Raw genomic sequence first — 17,338 nt, 5'->3', positions numbered from 1 at the left:
CATTGATGGTTTGCAGAGTTTTCTGCGTGCGGCCGAGGCAAACCAGCGAGATAGTTTTATGTCTTGTCCATGTGTTGTGTGTAAGAATGGTAAAACTTACTCTAAGTCAAGAGGCATTTCACGTCCACCTATTTACATCTGGTTTCATGTCCGGCTATAACTGTTGGACCAAGCATGGAGAAAAAGGGGTTCTAATGAAAGAGAATGAAGAAGAAGAGGATGATGACAGTTATCCTTTGTTCCATTAATATGATGGTACTACAATGGGGGAAGAAGCTGAAGTAGAGGCACCAGATGAGCCCCATGATAATCTTGGTCTGGCCATTGCTGATGGAAAGAGAAATGACACAAGTGAAAAGGAGAAGTTGAAGTTGCAGCGCGTGTTAGAGGATCACAAGAAATTATTATACCCAAATTGCGAAGATGACACGAAGAAGCTCGGTATCATACTAAAATTGTTGCAGTGGAAGTCAGAGAATGGTGTATCTGACAAGGGTTTTGAAAAATTGCTGAAAATGTGAAAGAAGATGCTTCCAAAGGGCAACGAATTGCCCGGAAATACGTACGAAGCAAAGAAGGCTATCTGCCCTCTAGCATTAGAGGTGTAGAAGATACATGCAAGCCCTAATGACTGCATCCTCTACCGTTATGAGGAGTATGAGAATTTGAATGCATGCCCAGTATGCGGTGCGTTGCGCTATAAGATCGGCCGCGATGACTGTGGTGACGATGTTGAGGGTCAGCGCCCCAAGAAGAGGATTCCTGCCAAGGTAATGTGGTATGCTCCTATAATACCATGGTTGAAACGTTTGTTCCAAAACAAAGAGCGTGCCAAGTTGATACGATGGCACAAAGATGAGCGTAAGAAAGGCGGAAAGTTGAGAGTACCCGCTGATGGGTTGCATTGGAGGACAATAGATAGAGAGTGGCCGGACACTGCAGATGACGCAAGGAAATGTTGGTTTGGTTTAAGTGCAGATGGCATTAATCCTTTTGAGGAGCAGAGGAGCAATCGTAGCACGTGGCCCGTGACTTTATGTATCTATAACCTTCCTCCTTGGTTGTGCATTAAGTGGAAGTTCACTATGATGCGAGTGCTCATCCAAGGCCCCAATCAACCCGACAACGACATTGATGTGTACCTAAGTCCATTAGTTGAAGAACTTTTATAGTTGTGGGATATCAAAGGAGTACGTGTGTGGGATGAGCACAAACAGCAAGAATTTGACCTATGAGTGTTGTTGTTTGTAACCATCAATGGTTGGCCTGCTCTTAGTAACCTTTCAGAACATAAAAACAAGGGATACCATGCATGCATGCACTGTTTAGATGATACCGAAAGTATATATTTGGGTAAAGGTAAGAAGAATGTGTACCTAGGACATCGTCGATTTCTTCCGATCAAGCATCTCTTAAGAAAAGAAGGCAATCATTTCAAATGTGAGGCAGATCACTAAAACAAGCCCGACCGCCATACTCGTGATCATGTACTTCATATGGTCAAGGATTTAAAAGTAATTTTTGGAAAGGTTCGTGGCGGACAATCTGTTTCGAATGACGCTGACGGATACACACACATGTGGAAGATAAATCTATATTTTGGGACCTACCTTATTGGAAATTCATACAGGTCCGCTCTACAATAGACGTGATGCATGTGATGAAGAATGTTTGTGTGAACCTGCTAGGCTTCTTGGGCGTGTATGGGAAGACAAAAGATACACCGGAGGCATGAGAGGACCGGCAACGTATGCACGAAAAAGATTGCATGCATCCAAAGCAGTATGAAGGTCCTGCCAGCTACGCTCTTACCAAAGAAGAGAAGGAAATCTTCTTTGAATGTCTCTTCAGTATGAAGGTCCCGTCTGGCTACTCGTCGAATATAAAGGGAATAATAAATATGACAGATTAAAAAAATTTAGAACCTAAATTCTCAAGATTGCCACGTGATTATGACGCAATAGCTTCCTTTTGCATTGAGGGGGCTTCTATCGGAAAACGTGCGATCAACCATTGTGAAGCTATATGCATTCCTCAATGCAATCTCTCAGAAGGTAATCGATCCATAAATCCTACCAAGGTTACAGAATGATTTGATGCAATGTCTTGTCAGTTTCGAGTTGGTGTTCTTATTGGAAATATGCCCTAGCGGCAATAATAAAGTGGTTATTATTATTATTTCCAGTTCATGATAATTGTCTATTATTCATGCTATAATTGTATTAACCGGAAACTGTAATACATGTGTGAATATATAGATCACAATATGTCCCTAATGAGCTTCTAGTTGGCTAGCTCGTTGATCAATAGATGACCATGGTTTCCTGGTCAAGGACATTGGATGTCATTGATAACGGGGTCACGTCATTGGGGAATGACGTGATGGACAAGACTCTATCCTAAACATAGCACTAGATCGTGTTGTTCATCTGCTAAAGCTTCTCCAATGTCAAGTATCATTTCCTTAGACCATGAGATTGTGCAACTCCCGGATACCGTAGGAGTGCTTTGGGTGTATCAAACGTCACAACATAACTGGGTGATTATAAATGTGCACTACAGGTATCTCTAAAAGTGTCTGTTGGGTTGTATGAATCGCGACTGGAATTTGTCACTTCGTGTGACGGAGAGGTATGTCTGGGCCCACTCGATAATCCATCATCATATTGAGCTCAGTATGAATAAGGAGTTAGCCACGTGATGATGCCTTACGTAACGAGGTTTTTGTTTTGATTCGATTTGACTCATACGAAAAATCACACTATTAAGAGGGGTGGTAGTGGATAAATTTAGTGTGGGACGCTTCAAAACTTATTCACGAGACCTCCTACACCTACCACCATATTGTCTTTATGTGTGATCTTGTGGGGGTATCTAGCCATTACAACAAAGAATTCTTGAATACATGGAGTAGTTAGTAACACTCTAGGTACTCTGCATGGGGTCTAGGGGGTTTAGGGTTCTTGTGTTACCCCTCTAGGTACTTCCTCTCAACACAAGATCCCATGCAGACGTTTTCACCATTACGTTTTCCATGTTACTTCCTCCGTAAAGAAACATAAAGGCGTTTAGATCACTAAGGCCCTATTTGAAACCACTCAGATTATATAATCCGGTTTTTATAATCTATTATGTCTCCAAAAAGGATAGATTATAGTGCGGTTTATAAAAACTAGATGGCCAGATTATTAAAAACTCATAATCTATTCTACCCCAGCTAAAATCAGATTATGGATTACTAATGACCCATTACCCTTAAATACTTGGAGATAATGACCTACTGCCACCGCCATCGTCCTCCAAACATGCCCACCTAAATTATTACCTTTACAGCTAAAAAACAGAGGGCAGACATGTCATTGTACAATATAAAACATGGATTACAGTTTATATAATCTGACCTCCAAACATGCCCACCTAGATTATTTTTATAAACCAGATTATATAATGTATCTTCATAATACAGATTATTATAATCTATTGTGTTTTCAAACAGGACCTAAAACACTCTTATATTTCTTTATAGAGGGAGTACAAATTATCATATTTTAGGTCTCATTTCCTATTTGAAGTCATTAAGTGGATTTATAGGTATTTTATGGGCATAATGGATATACGGACTACAAGTATATGGAGTAGTCCACTAAATGGGTTCAAAATCATAATTATGGTCTTGGGTATATTTTTAGGTCTCATCCAATAAATGGGAAAAAAATTAAACATTTGGGTGGCAAAAATTGCAACACTAATTTCACGCTTGAGGACGCTACTTTAAGCTCTGCGTAGTTTGCACATTTTCCCCAACACTATGTAACTTACCATATGACATGAACCTCGGATCCACGACTCTCTTGGGTTAACTAGTATCACTACTCTAAAAACTCATTCTACCATCATGGAAGCACAAGTCTGAAAAAGAAGCTTGAAACCATATAATCTGCTAGGCCAATAACACAAACATGGACAAGCCACGAAGAACAAGGCGCCACACGGCTAAGATGCCAAAGGCTAGGCATTGTTGGAAATGGAGATGCGATGATCTCGATCACAGGTAGACAGTTGTTTGCGTCGCGTGCAACTAGCGACTTTTTCTCGTTTTTTTCACTGCTATTTATCTGATACAAAGAGAGAAGAGGCAGGTAGCGATCCTATCTACGCGCCACGATCCGCCTTGCTCGCGCCATCCCACGAGCGCCAATCGTGCCTCCTATGCTACCTGCGAGACTACCGGGCACGACGTGGTGACCACGTCCGATCCGCCCCTGCTAGCTACCTTGACGGCGCGCACAAGTCGCGGCTCGTGACCGTTATTTCATGTTGCAAAAGCAAACTAACCTACCTAAGCCAACGGCTAGATTAGCTAACAATCACCCCCCTAATCTTGGCGTTGGCGGTTTATTTCTACCATGCCGATCCTCCTTCTCAGCTCCTGGAACGCGAGTCGCCCAAGTGCCTTCGTCAAAGTATCAGCAAGCTGATCGCTGGTCCTGACATAGTCTATGTCGACCCGCCCTTGCTCCACGCACTCACGAATGAAATGATACATGATCTCTATGTGCTTGCTGTGGTCGTGGAACACAGGGTTTTTCGCCAGGGAGATCGCCGATTTGTTGTCGACGAAGAGCTTTGGCCGAGCCGTCTCCTTGCTCAGCATTTCGCTAAGCAGACGCCCTAGCCAGATGCCCTGGCATGCCGTGGTGGTAGCGGCCATGTACTCCGCCTCGCACTAGGAGAGCGCCACCACCCGTTGTTTCTGAGTCTGCCAGCTCACTAGGCTCTTGCCGAGGAAGAAGATCACCCCCGTCGTGCTCTTCCGGTCGTCCTTGTCCCCGGCATGAACAGAGTCGCTGTAGCCGGTAAGCCGTAGTGCTCCTTCCCCACGGTCGTACGCGCAGCCGTGGTCCAGGGTCCCCGCCACATATCGCAGAAGATGCTTGACTGTGCCATAGTGATCGGAGGCAGGATTCTCCATGAACCTGCTTAGATATCCGACAGCAAAGGAGATGTCGGGTCTCGTGTGTACCAGGTACCGTAGCCCGCCGATGATGCTGCAGTACTCCATTTTGTCCACCAGGGCGGCGGAGCTCTCCTTGCTCAGCTTAAGTCGCACCTCCATCAGAGCGTTGGTAGGGTTGCAGTCCTCCATCCCAGCGCGCTCCAGCAGGCGCTTGGCGTAGGCCGCCTGTCCGAGGACGATCCGATCGCGCTCCTGGCTGACCTCGATGCCTAGGCAATAGCTGAGCTTACCCAGGTTGCTCATGCGGAACAGCTTGGTCATCTGCTGCTTGAAAGCGTTGATCTCCGTCGTGGCCGCATCGGTGATGATGAGGTCGTCTACGTAGACCCTGACGAGTAGCAGGGAATCACCAGTGCCGCGTCGGTACACCGCGTGCTCCGACGGACAGTGTTCGAAGCCCAGGGCACCCAGGCTTTCGTCTAGCTTTGCGTTCCAGGCTCTCGGTGCTTGTCGAAGCCCATACAACGCCTTGCGGAGGCGCAACACCTTGCCCTCCTGGCCAGCTATGGCGTAGCCCGGCGGTTGCTGAACGTAGACCTCCTCGAGTAGGTCGCTGTTCAAGAAAGCGGACTTGACGTCCATGTGATGAACCTGCCAGCCGTTGTGTGCCGCGAGCGCGACGAGGACACACACCGAGTCCATGCGCGCGACCGGCGCGAACACCTCTTCAAAGTCCACCTCGTGCCTCTGGACGTAGCCCTTTGCCACCATACGCGCCTTGTGCTTCACCACCGTCCCCTCGGGTTCTTCTTGAGCTTGTATACCCATTTCAGGCCGATCGGGTGGAGCCCGGCGGGTAGCTCGCTCAGTTCCTAGGTACGGTTGTCGACGATGCTGTGTATCTCTTCGTCCATCGCGGTGCGCCAGCCTTGGCCCTTCTCGGCCTCAGTGAAGGAGGCCGGCTACTCTCGTACAAGCATGCACATGTCGTTGCTGTAGTCTGCCTCCACCTCCTCTGTCGTGTTCCACACGTTCTCCGGCATGCGGTATCGACGCGGCGCCTCCGCGCCGACTGATGCTTCGGAAGCAGCGGTGGGAGGTGAGGCGAATACGACGCCCTTTGGTGTTGTGATCGGCGTGCCGAACGGCGGGGAGGCAGGTAAGGGTGCCGCAGCCACACTCCTGGGTGTGTCCGGCTCATCGACGGGTACTGGCGCGTCGCGGTTCTCGCTCGGCGCAGACTGCTCCACCCGCGCACTCGTCGTGGCCACGGGCTCCAGCTCGATGGTGAAGGACTCAACTCCCCCGTCTTGCGCCTCCGATCCCGTGCTCCAATCCCATGGCGTGCATTCGTCGAACATAACGTCGCAAGACATGTGAGCGCGGCCGGACGGAGGATGGTAGACGCGGTAGGCGGCAGAGCAGGGTTCGTACCCCAGGAACACCATGGGCATGATGCGATCGTCGAGCTTCTTCGGGTTCGGCCGCGTCACCTTGACGTGGGCGACGCAACCGAAAGTACGGAGGTGCTGTATGTTGGGCTTGCTCCCAGACCATGCTTCATGTGGTGTCATCCCACAGACGCTCTTTGTCGTCGCCCGATTGAGCAGGTACACGGCCGTCGTCACGGCCTCACCCCAGAAGCGCGCCGGGACGTCCTTTGCCTTGAGCAGGCTGCATGCCATCCCCACGATGGTCTGATTGCGCCGCTCCACCACCCCATTCTGTTGTGGTGTGTATGGGGCAGTGAGCTGGCGATGAACCCCCAGCTCGGCAAAGAATTCGCCGAGGCTCGTGGAGTTGAACTCCCTCCGCAATCGGTGCGCAGGGCCTTGAGACGTCGGCCTGATTCGCGCTCTGCAGCTACTTGGAACTGCGTGATGGTCGTCTCTGCTTCGTCCTTCCTCGTGAGAAGCCGCAGCCACATGAAACGACTCTTATCGTTGACAAGGAGGAAGTATCTCTTTCATCCTGGCGTGGCCGGCGTGATCGGCCCGCAGAGGTCGGCGTGCACCAGGTCGAGTACGTCCTCCGCGCGGTTCAGGGCTTGGCGAGGGAATGGATTTCGTCGGTGCTTGCCTGCAAGGCATGCCTGGCAGACCCGATCCACCTGATCGAGATGCGGCAAGCCGTGTACCATGTCCCCCCGTGCGAGGGATCGGAGCGCCTGGAAGCCGATGTGGCCGTAGCGTTCGTGCCACAACCATGCGTCGTCGGCCGCGTGCAGCGTTAGGCAGACCGGGTGCACCATGCTCAGCTGCAGGACATACATCTGTCCATGGTTGTGCTGTACCCGCACGAGCAGGCGCCCGTCTTGGTCTCGTAGCTGGAGGACGCCCTGGTGAATGCGTGTGTCGTAGGCGTTCTCGTCCAGCTGACCTAAGCTCACGATGTTGCTGCATAATCTAGGTATATAATACACCTCCGACAGGACCAAGTGCTCACCGTTGAGGCATTGGAACAGAATAGTCCCCCTTCCTTCGATCTGCACGGCCGAGCCGTCGCCCAGCTTGACGGAGCCGCGCACGCCGGTGTCCAGCTCGGAGAAGATCTCCCGTCGTCCGGACATGTGGTTGCTGGCTCCCGAGTCCAGGAACCAGGAGGTGTCGCAGCCTCCATCGTTCGACGTAGGGCGCACCTGGGAGCGTTCTTCGTTGAGTATAACGTGCTCCACGCCCGTCTCCGTGGGCGTGGTGAGCGCGTACAGGCTTGCCAGGAGAAGCGTGGACTCCTCGGTCCCGCCTTCCGCCAGGTGAACCTGCTCCTTGCGCTCGCGTCGGGTCTCGGTGCAGTCCCGCGAGAAGTGGCCCATCTTGTTGCAATTATAGCACTTTACCTTGGTCATGTCACGCCCGCCCTTGCCGTTGCGGCCGCCCGTGCCATTTTGCGGTGGGCGGGAGTCGTTCCTCCTTCCTTGGTTCTTGCCCCAGCCGGTGTTCGGGCCGGCACCGCCGCCACCAGAACCTTGGCCAGTCTCCCGCCCTTGCTTGCGCGCCTCCACTGCTGCTCCGTCAGGAGTAGGTGCCCTCCGTCCTGGGCCGGCGCTGGCCCCGCGCAGCGTTCCTCGGCGGTCCTGAGGCGGCCGATCAGCTCCTCAACCGAGATCACGCTCAGGTCGAGAAGGGTCTCGATCGCCACCGCGATCTGGGAGTAGCGGGAGGGAACAACGCACAGGAATTTCTGAATGACCCGTACCTCCTCCAGGTTGTCACCGAGGGTGCGCAGCTGGTTGACTAGGCCGGTGATGCGCATGCTGAAAGCATCAAGGGTCTCGCCGTCGTGGAACGTGATCTTCTCGAACTCCGCGTGGAGCCGTTGCGCGGTCGCCTCACGTACCCGGTGCACCCCCATGCGCATGATCCTGACGGTGTCCTACGCCTCTTTTGCCGTCTCCTTGACGACGAGGACGCCGAGCATCTCCGGTGGGACGGCTCGGAACAGGACGCCTAGCGCCAGTTTGTCGTCGCGCACGCATTGCGCGTTGCCTTGGATCGCATCCCAGAGTCCCCAGGACTCTAGGTGCACCTTCATCACCAGCGACCACTCGATGTAGTTGGTCGAGGTGAGGGTTGGGAAGGTGGTGCCGGCGCCCGGTACGAACGACGCTTGCTCCGCCGCCGCAGCCTGGTGGATTACCACCTGCCGCTCCCGCCTGACGCTGCTTCGCCCGCGGCTGCGGTCCCGTGGTGGAGTCTGCGAGCGGGCCTGTCCGCCCGCGCCTCTGTTCAGGCCAGCCACGCCCGCCGCTGCGGGCCCGTCCGGCGCTGTCCCGGGCTCCGACATGATCGCTGGGATCGCTCAAAGGCTTGTGCTCTGAATACCACTTGTTGGAAATGGAGATGCGATGATCTCGATCACAGGTAAACAGTGGTTTGCGTCGCGTGCAACTAGCGACTTTTTCTCGTTTTTTTCATTGTTATTTATCTGATACAAAGAGAGAAGAGGCAGGTAGCGATCCTATCTACGCGCCACGATCCGCCTTGCTCGCGCCATCCCACAAGCGTCAATCGTGCCTCCTATGCTACCTGCGAGACTACCGGGCACGACGTGGTGACCACGTCCGATCCGCCCCTGCTAGCTACCTTCACGGCGCGCACAAGTCGCAGCTCGTGGCCGTTATTTCATGTTGCAAAAGCAAACTAACCTACCTAAGCCAACGGCTAGATTAGCTAACAGGCATGCCATGAAAGCTGACCACCTGTAGACCTTCAAACATGCCAACTAAAAGATCTCCTATGTAGAAAGTGATCGTCATGGCACATTAAAGTCAATAGTTTATATACAAAGGCAGTAACATATCAGAAAGAGACCTTCTCGATAATCATACTATTTTGAATGGTCCTCAAGGTTCAGGCCCGCGGAAAACACACACGACCAGATGAGGTGTGTCTTCCTTCTACAGTTACCATGGAACTCTAGGAAGTCACACCAAGGTTTGACCTTAGCCCTTACTCGCTCTAATAGAGGTTCAAGGTACTTAAATTCAAGAGTCACTCACGGGCACCCCTATGTAGTTACCAGGAAGAAGGACAATTTGCAGTTGAGATTGTCCGATGCTCATGGATATGAAGCCTGACACCGCACCATGATCGGATGGGTTATTGTTCACCATCTTTCAAAAGTTTTGGAAGAATATCATGTTGGTGATCATGCCAATGTTTTAGGATATGTCTTGTCTTAACTTCAGTGTGATAACCGTTACCCCGAAGATGGTAGGGAGAAATATAAAACGTTAATGGTAACTAGTGAACATCAGTTGGGAGAGGGATGGCATGCCAACATTTTTCTGTGGCAACTTTATCAACTAGGAGATGGCAAATCCTGCTGTGTTAAAAAAGTCTTGCCAGAAATGTCATGTTACTCACAACACCATACAAGTTTATCTAAAACATTGGCAAATGCCAACCCCTTCGAGCGATAATAAAACTGAAAGAAAAACACATCTCACTCTTTCCACGGTGTGTTAAACCATGTAATGTATACCGTGTATAGATAAATGGTATATGGGTTGTGTTTAACTTAGGTTGTTGAGATATAACTTGTAGAGCAATCCAACAACCTAACTACTTGTAAATCTCCTCGTAATCTCCTAAGCCTAGCCGGCGGCTTGGGCTATATATTAACACGCAAAACGCCCCTGCAAGATGCATGCGTTAATTCCATCTTTTCTACATGGTATACAGAGCCTAACTCTTCCATCACATCTAGGTCATGTCTTCCTCCTCCTCTTCCATCGTCATGGCCAACCCCTCCATCGCATCCCTCGGCTACACCATCACTGAGAAGTTAAACAGGGAGAACTTCCTTGTTTGGAGGGCGCAAGTGCTGCCCCATGTTCGGGCTGCCGGCATGATGGGCTACCTCGATGGATCACTCAAGGAACCTTCCGCGGAGCTCGTCTTGGAGAAGGACTTCTCTGGGAAGAAGGAACTCGTCACCGCGCCAAATCCCGAACATGCTGTTTGGGTAACCCAGGATCAGCAAGTGCTTACTTTCCTGCTTGCATCTCTTTCCCGTGGCATCCTAGTTTAGGTTAGCAACCGCGAAACTGCTGCGACAGCATGGAAGGAGCTTCTTCAGAGCTTCTCCTTGCAGTCACGGGCGCGTATTATCCATCTGCAATCTCTGATCAGGAGTACCCGGAAGGGTGACTCCTCCGCAGCTGCCTACTTCACCAAGATGAAGGGCCTGGCTGATGAACTTGCAGCAGCCGGCAAACCCCTAGATGAGGACGACATCTTCTCTCACATTCTTCAGGGGCTCATGCACGAGCCGGAGTACAACGGTTTCGTCTCCGCCATTTGCACGCGTACCATCACCGACCAGCCGATTGGCCTCGGGGAGCTCTTTTCCCTGCTTCTCGCCGCCGAGGTTCGGATCACCGCCGAAACAACGCCTACTCCGCAAATATAGCCTCTCGAGGTGGGGGTCGTGGTCGCGGAGGCGGCGGCAACAACAACTCCCGTGGTGGCTACAACAACAATCACACGGGGGGTCGCTTCTCCGACAACTCTGGCGGAAACAACAACTCACGCCAGGGTGGTGACCGTGGTGATCGCGGCGGTGATCGTAAGTACGAGAACTGCCAAATCTGCAAGGAAAGCGGTCATGGGGCGTGGCGCTGTCGGAAGCGCTATAACCGTAGCTACAACAACAATGTCTGCAACCCTGCTGGTGGTGGAGGTGGAGGTGGAAGCGGAAATCGATCCGCCAACGCCGCACACTCCTATGGGGTGGATACCAATTGGTATCTTGACACTGGCGCAACCGACCATATAACGGAGAGCTGGAGAAGCTTGCAGTTCATGACCTCTACACTGGCACAAAACAAATCCACACCGCGAGTGGTCAAGTATGAGAATTGCTCATGTTGGTCATTCGGTTTTGTCCACCCCTCATGGCTCATTAGATGTTAATAATATCCTCCATGCTCCTCAAGCCAACAAAAGTCTTCTTTCTGCCTACCAACTTATGCTTGACAATCATTCCTTTCTTGAATTTTACCCTAAAATTGTTTTTGTTAAGGATGGGGACACTCGGAGAACCATTCCTCAAAGCAAGAGTAAAGGTGGCTTATGGCCTATGTCTGGCCGCCAAGACATTCCTCATTCACAACCTCTTGGTGCGGTCAAGCCATCTACCTCACGGTGGCACAAACGTCTAGGGCATCCCGCGTTACCGGTCGTCAAGAAGTTCTTCGTGATTTTTGTCTTCCAGTCTCAAATAAAAAAGATCATTTGCTAGTGTGTAATTCATGTCAAAAGGCTAAAGCCATCAGCTTCCCTATTCTCGTTCTAGTAGCGTGTCAAAGTTTCCCTTAGAACTTGTTTTCTCCGATGTGTGGGGTCCTGGACCCGTTTTTGTAGGCAGGCAAAAATATTATGTGAGTTTTATAGATGATTTTAGTAAATTCAGCTGGATTTATTTTCTCAAAAACAAATCTGACGTGTTTGAGAAATTTCATCTGTTTCAACAACTTGTTGAGCGTCAATTTGACCGTAAAATCCTTGCTATGCAAACCGATTGGGGGGGATACCAACACCTTAACACCTTTTTTGAGCACGTTGGGATCATCCACCATGTCTCATGCCCTCACGCTCATCTGTTGGAAATATGCCCTAGAGGCAATAATAAATTAGTTATTATTATATTTCTCTGTTCATGATAATCGTTTATTATCCATGCTATAATTGTATTGATTGGAAACACAATACTTGTGTGGATACATAGACAAAACACTGTCCCTAGTAAGCGTCTAGTTGACTAGCTCGTTGATCAAAGATAGTCAAGGTTTCCTGGCCATAGGCAAGTGTTGTTACTTGATAACGGGATCACATCATTAGAAGAATCATGTGATGGACTAGACCCAAACTAATGAACGTAGAATGTTGATCGTGTCATTTTGTTGCTACTATTTTTCTACGTGTCAAGTATTTATTCCTATGACCATGAGATCATATAACTCACTGACACCGGAGGAATGCCTTGTGTGTATCAAACATCATAACGTAATTGAGTGACTATAAAGATGCTCTACAGGTATCTCCGAAGGTGTCCATTGAGTTAGTATGGATCAAGACTGGGATTTTCACTCCGTGTGACGGAGAGGTATCTCGGGGCCCACTCGGTAATACAACATCACACACAAGCCTTGCAAGCAATGTGACTTAGTGTAAGTCACGAGATCTTGTATTACGGAATGAGTAAAGAGACTTGCCGGTAAACGAGATTGAAATAGGTATGCGGATACCGACGATCGAATCTCGGGCAAGTAACATACCGAAGGACAAAGGAATGACATATGGGATTATATGAATCCTTGGCACTGAGGTTCAACCGATAATATTTTCGGAGAATATGTAGGATCCACTATGGGCATCCAGGTCCCGCTATTGGATATTGACCGAGGAGTCTCTCGGGTCATGTCTACATAGTTCTCGAACCCGCAGGGTCTGCACACTTAAGGTTCGACTATGTTTTATGCGTATTTGAGTTATATGGTTGGTTACCGAATGTTGTTCGGAGTCCCGGATGAGATCACGGACGTCATGAGGGTTTCCGGAATGGTCCGGAGACGAAGATTGATATATAGGATGACCTCATTTGATTACCGAAAAGTTTTCAGCACTACCGGGAATGTACCGGGAGTGACGAATGGGTTCCGGATGTTCACCGGGGGGGGGGGGGGGCAGCCCACCCAGGGAAAGCCCATAGGCCTTAGGGGTGCCGCACCAGCCCTTAGTGGGCTGGTGGGACAACCCAAGAGGCCCTATGTGCAGGAGAGAGAAAAAATCAAAGAGAAAGAAAAAAAAGAGGGGAAGTTGGAAAATACAAAAGGATACTGACGATCGAATCTCGGGCAAGTAACATACCGAAGGACAAAGGGAATGACATACGGGATTATACGAATCCTTGGCACTGAGGTTCAAACGATAAGATCTTCGTAGAATATGTAGGATCCAATATGGGCATCCAGGTCCCGTTATTGGATATTGACCGAGGAGTCTCTCGGGTCATGTCTACATAGTTCTCGAACCCGCAGGGTCTGCACACTTAAGGTTCGACGTTGTTTTATGCGTATTTGAGTTATATGGTTGGTTACCGAATGTTGTTCGGAGTCCCGGATGAGATCACGGACGTCACGAGGGTTTTCGGAATGGTCCGGAAACGAAGATTGATATATAGGATGACCTCATTTGATTACCGGAAGGTTTTCGGAGTTGCCGGGAATGTACCGGGAATGACGAATGGGTTCCGGGAGTTCACCGGGGGGGGGGGGGGGCAACCCACCCCGGGGAAGCCCATAGGCTTTGGGGAGACACACCAGCCCTTAGTGGGCTGGTGGGACAGCCCCAAGGGGGCCTATGCGCCAAGAAAAAGAAATCAAAGGAAAAGAAAAAAAAAGAGGGAGGAAGTGGGAAGGGAGGGGGACTCCTCCCACCAAACCAAGTCCAACTCGGTTTGGGGGGGGGGAGTCCTCCCGCCCCTTGGCTCGGCCGACCCCTTGAGGGTCCCTTGGACCCCAAGGCAAGGTCCCCCTCCCTCCTCCTATATATATGGAGCAATTAGGGCTGATTTGAGACGACTTTCTCACGGCTGCCCGACCACATATCTCCATAGTTTTTCCTCTAGATCGCGTTTCTGCGGAGCTCGGGCGGAGCCCTGCTGAGACAAGATCATCACCAACCTCCGGAGCGCCGTCACGCTGCCGGAGAACTCTTCTACCTCTCCGTCTCTCTTGTTGGATCAAGAAGGCCGATATCATCGTCGAGCTGTACGTGTGCTGAACGCGGAGGTGCCGTCCGTTCGGTACTAGATCGTGGGACTGATCGCGGGATTGTTCGCGGGGCGGATTGAGGGACGTGAGGACGTTCCACTACATCAACCGCGTTCTCTAACGCTTCTGCTGTACGATCTACAAGGGTACGTAGATCACTCATCCCCTCTCGTAGATGGACATCACCATGATAGGTCTTCGTGCCCGTAGGAAAATTTTTGTTTCCCATACGACATTCCCCAACAATGCGTCTTCATAGGCTACCCAAAAGAGACAGTTGGGTATACCTTCTATCTCAAATCCGAGGGCAAAGTGTTTGTTGCTAAGAACGGAACTTTTCTCGAGAAGGAGTTTCTCTCGAGAGAATTGAGTGGGAGGAAGATAGAACTTGACGAGGTTGTCGAACGTCTCATCCCTCTGGATGGTGGCGCAGGGCAAGGGGAAACCTCTGTCATTGCGACGCCGGTTGAGGAGGAAGTTAATGATGATGATCATGAAACTCCAGTTCAAGTTTCTGTTGAACCACGCAGGTCGACGAGATCACGCGCTGCTCTAGAGTGGTACGGTAATCCCGTCTTATCAATCATGTTGTTAGACAACAATGAACCTGCGAATTATGAAGAAGCAATGGTGGGCCCAGATTCCGACAAATGGCTAGAAGCCATGAAATCTGAGATAGGATCCATGTATGAGAACAAAGTGTGGACTTTGGAGATACTACCTGAGGGCCGCAAGGCAATTCAGAACAAATGGATTTTTAAGAAGAAGACGGACGCTGACGGTAATGTGACCGTTTATAAAGCTCGACTTGTGGCAAAGGGTTTTTCACAAGTTCCAGGAATTGACTACGATGAGACTTTCTCTCCCGTGGCAATGCTTAAGTCCGTCAGAATCATGTTAGCAATAGCTGCATTTTTCGATTATGAAATCTGGCAGATGGATGTCAAAACGGCGTTCCTTAACGGTTTCCTTAAGGAAGAGTTGTATATGATGCAACCCGAAGGTTTTGTCGATCCTAAAAATGCTGACAAGGTGTGCAAGCTCCAGCGATCCATTTATGGACTGGTGCAAGCATCTCGGAGTTGGAACAAACGCTTTGATGAGGTGATCAAAGCATTTGGGTTTATACAAGTGGTTGGAGAATCTTGTATTTACAAGAAAGTGAGTGAGAGCTCTGTGGCGTTTCTAATATTATATGTGGATGACATATTACTGATTGGAAACAACGTAGAGCTTTTGGAGAGCATAAAAGGTTACTTGAATAAAAGTTTCTCTATGAAGGACCTAGAAGAAGTTGCTTACATTCTAGGCATTAAGATCTATAGGGATAGATCAAAACGCATGATAGGACTTTCACAAAGCACATACCTTGATAAAGTTTTGAAGAGGTTCAAAATGGAACAGTCCAAGAAAGGGTTCTTGCCAGTGTTACAAGGTACGAGATTGAGTAAGACTCAGTGCCCAGCAACTGATGAAGATAGAGAGCATATGCGCTCCGTCCCCTATGCTTCAGCCATAGGTTCTATCATGTATGCGATGTTGTGCACTAGACCGGATGTTAGCCTGGCCATAAGTATGGTAGGTAGGTTCCAGAGTAATCCAGGAGTGGATCACTGGACAACGGTCAAGAATATCCTGAAGTACCTGAAAATGACTAAGGACAACGGTTACGTCGATGCAAGCTTTGACACAGATCCGGACGACTCTAAGTCGCAAACCGGATACGTATTTATTCTTAATGGGGGTGCAGTAAGCTGGTGCAGTTCCAAGCAAAGCGTCGTAGCAGATTCTACATGTGAAGCGGAGTACATGGCTGCCTCGGAGGCGGCTAAGGAGGGTGTCTCGATGAAGCAGTTCATGACGGATCTTGGAGTGGTGCCAAGTGCGCTGGATCCAATAACCTTGTTCTGTGACAACACTGGTGCCATTGCCTTAGCAAAGGAAACAAGGTTTCACAAGAAGACCAGACACATCAAACGACGCTTCAACCTCATCCGCGACTACGTCGAGGAGGAGGACGTAAATATATGCAAAGTGCACACGGATCTGAATGTAGCAGACCCGCTGACTAAACCTCTTCCACGGCGATGATAGTCAGTGTCTTCTGATTATGAACAAGGTGTTGTTGCTTGATAACTGGATCACGTCATTGGGAGAATCACGTGATGGACTAGACCCAAACTAATAGACGTAGCATGTTGATCGTGTCATTTTGTTGCTACTGTTTTCTGCGTGTCAAGTATTTATTCCTATGACCATGAGATCATATAACTCACTGACACCGGAGGAATACTTTGTGTGTATCAAACGTCGCAACGTAACTGGGTGACTATAAAGATGCTCTACAGGTATCTCCGAAGGTGTTAGTTGAGTTAGTATGGATCAAGACTGGGATTTGTCACTCCGTGTGACGGAGAGGTATCTCGGGGCCCACTCGGTAATACAACATCACACACAAGCCTTGCAAGCAATGTAACTTAGTGTAAGTTGCGGGATCTTGTATTACGGAACGAGTAAAGAGACTTGCCGGTAAACGAGATTGAAATAGGTATGCGGATACTGACGATCGAATCTCGGGCAAGTAACATACCGAAGGACAAAGGGAATGACATACGGGATTATACGAATCCTTGGCACTGAGGTTCAAACGATAAGATCTTCGTAGAATATGTAGGATCCAATATGGGCATCCAGGTCCCGCTATTGGATATTGACCGAGGAGTCTCTCGGGTCATGTCTACATAGTTCTCGAACCCGCAGGGTCTGCACACTTAAGGTTCGACGTTGTTTTATGCGTATTTGAGTTATATGGTTGGTTACCGAATGTTGTTCGGAGTCCCGGATGAGATCACGGACGTCACGAGGGTTTCCGGAATGGTCCGGAAACGAAGATTGATATATAGTATGACCTCATTTGATTACCGGAAGGTTTTCGGAGTTACCGGGAATGTACCAGGAATGACGAATGGGTTCCGGGAGTTCACCGGGGGGGGGGGCAACCCACCCCGGGGAAGCCCATAGGCTTTGGGGTGACACACCAGCCCTTAGTGGGCTGGTGGGATAGCCCCAAGGGGGCCTATGCGCCAAGAAAAAGAAATCAAAGG

Source organism: Hordeum vulgare, chromosome 1H (assembly GCF_904849725.1).
Source record: "Hordeum vulgare subsp. vulgare chromosome 1H, MorexV3_pseudomolecules_assembly, whole genome shotgun sequence".
Classification (NCBI taxonomy): domain Eukaryota; kingdom Viridiplantae; phylum Streptophyta; class Magnoliopsida; order Poales; family Poaceae; genus Hordeum; species Hordeum vulgare.
Note: the sequence above shows the minus strand (reverse complement) of the source record.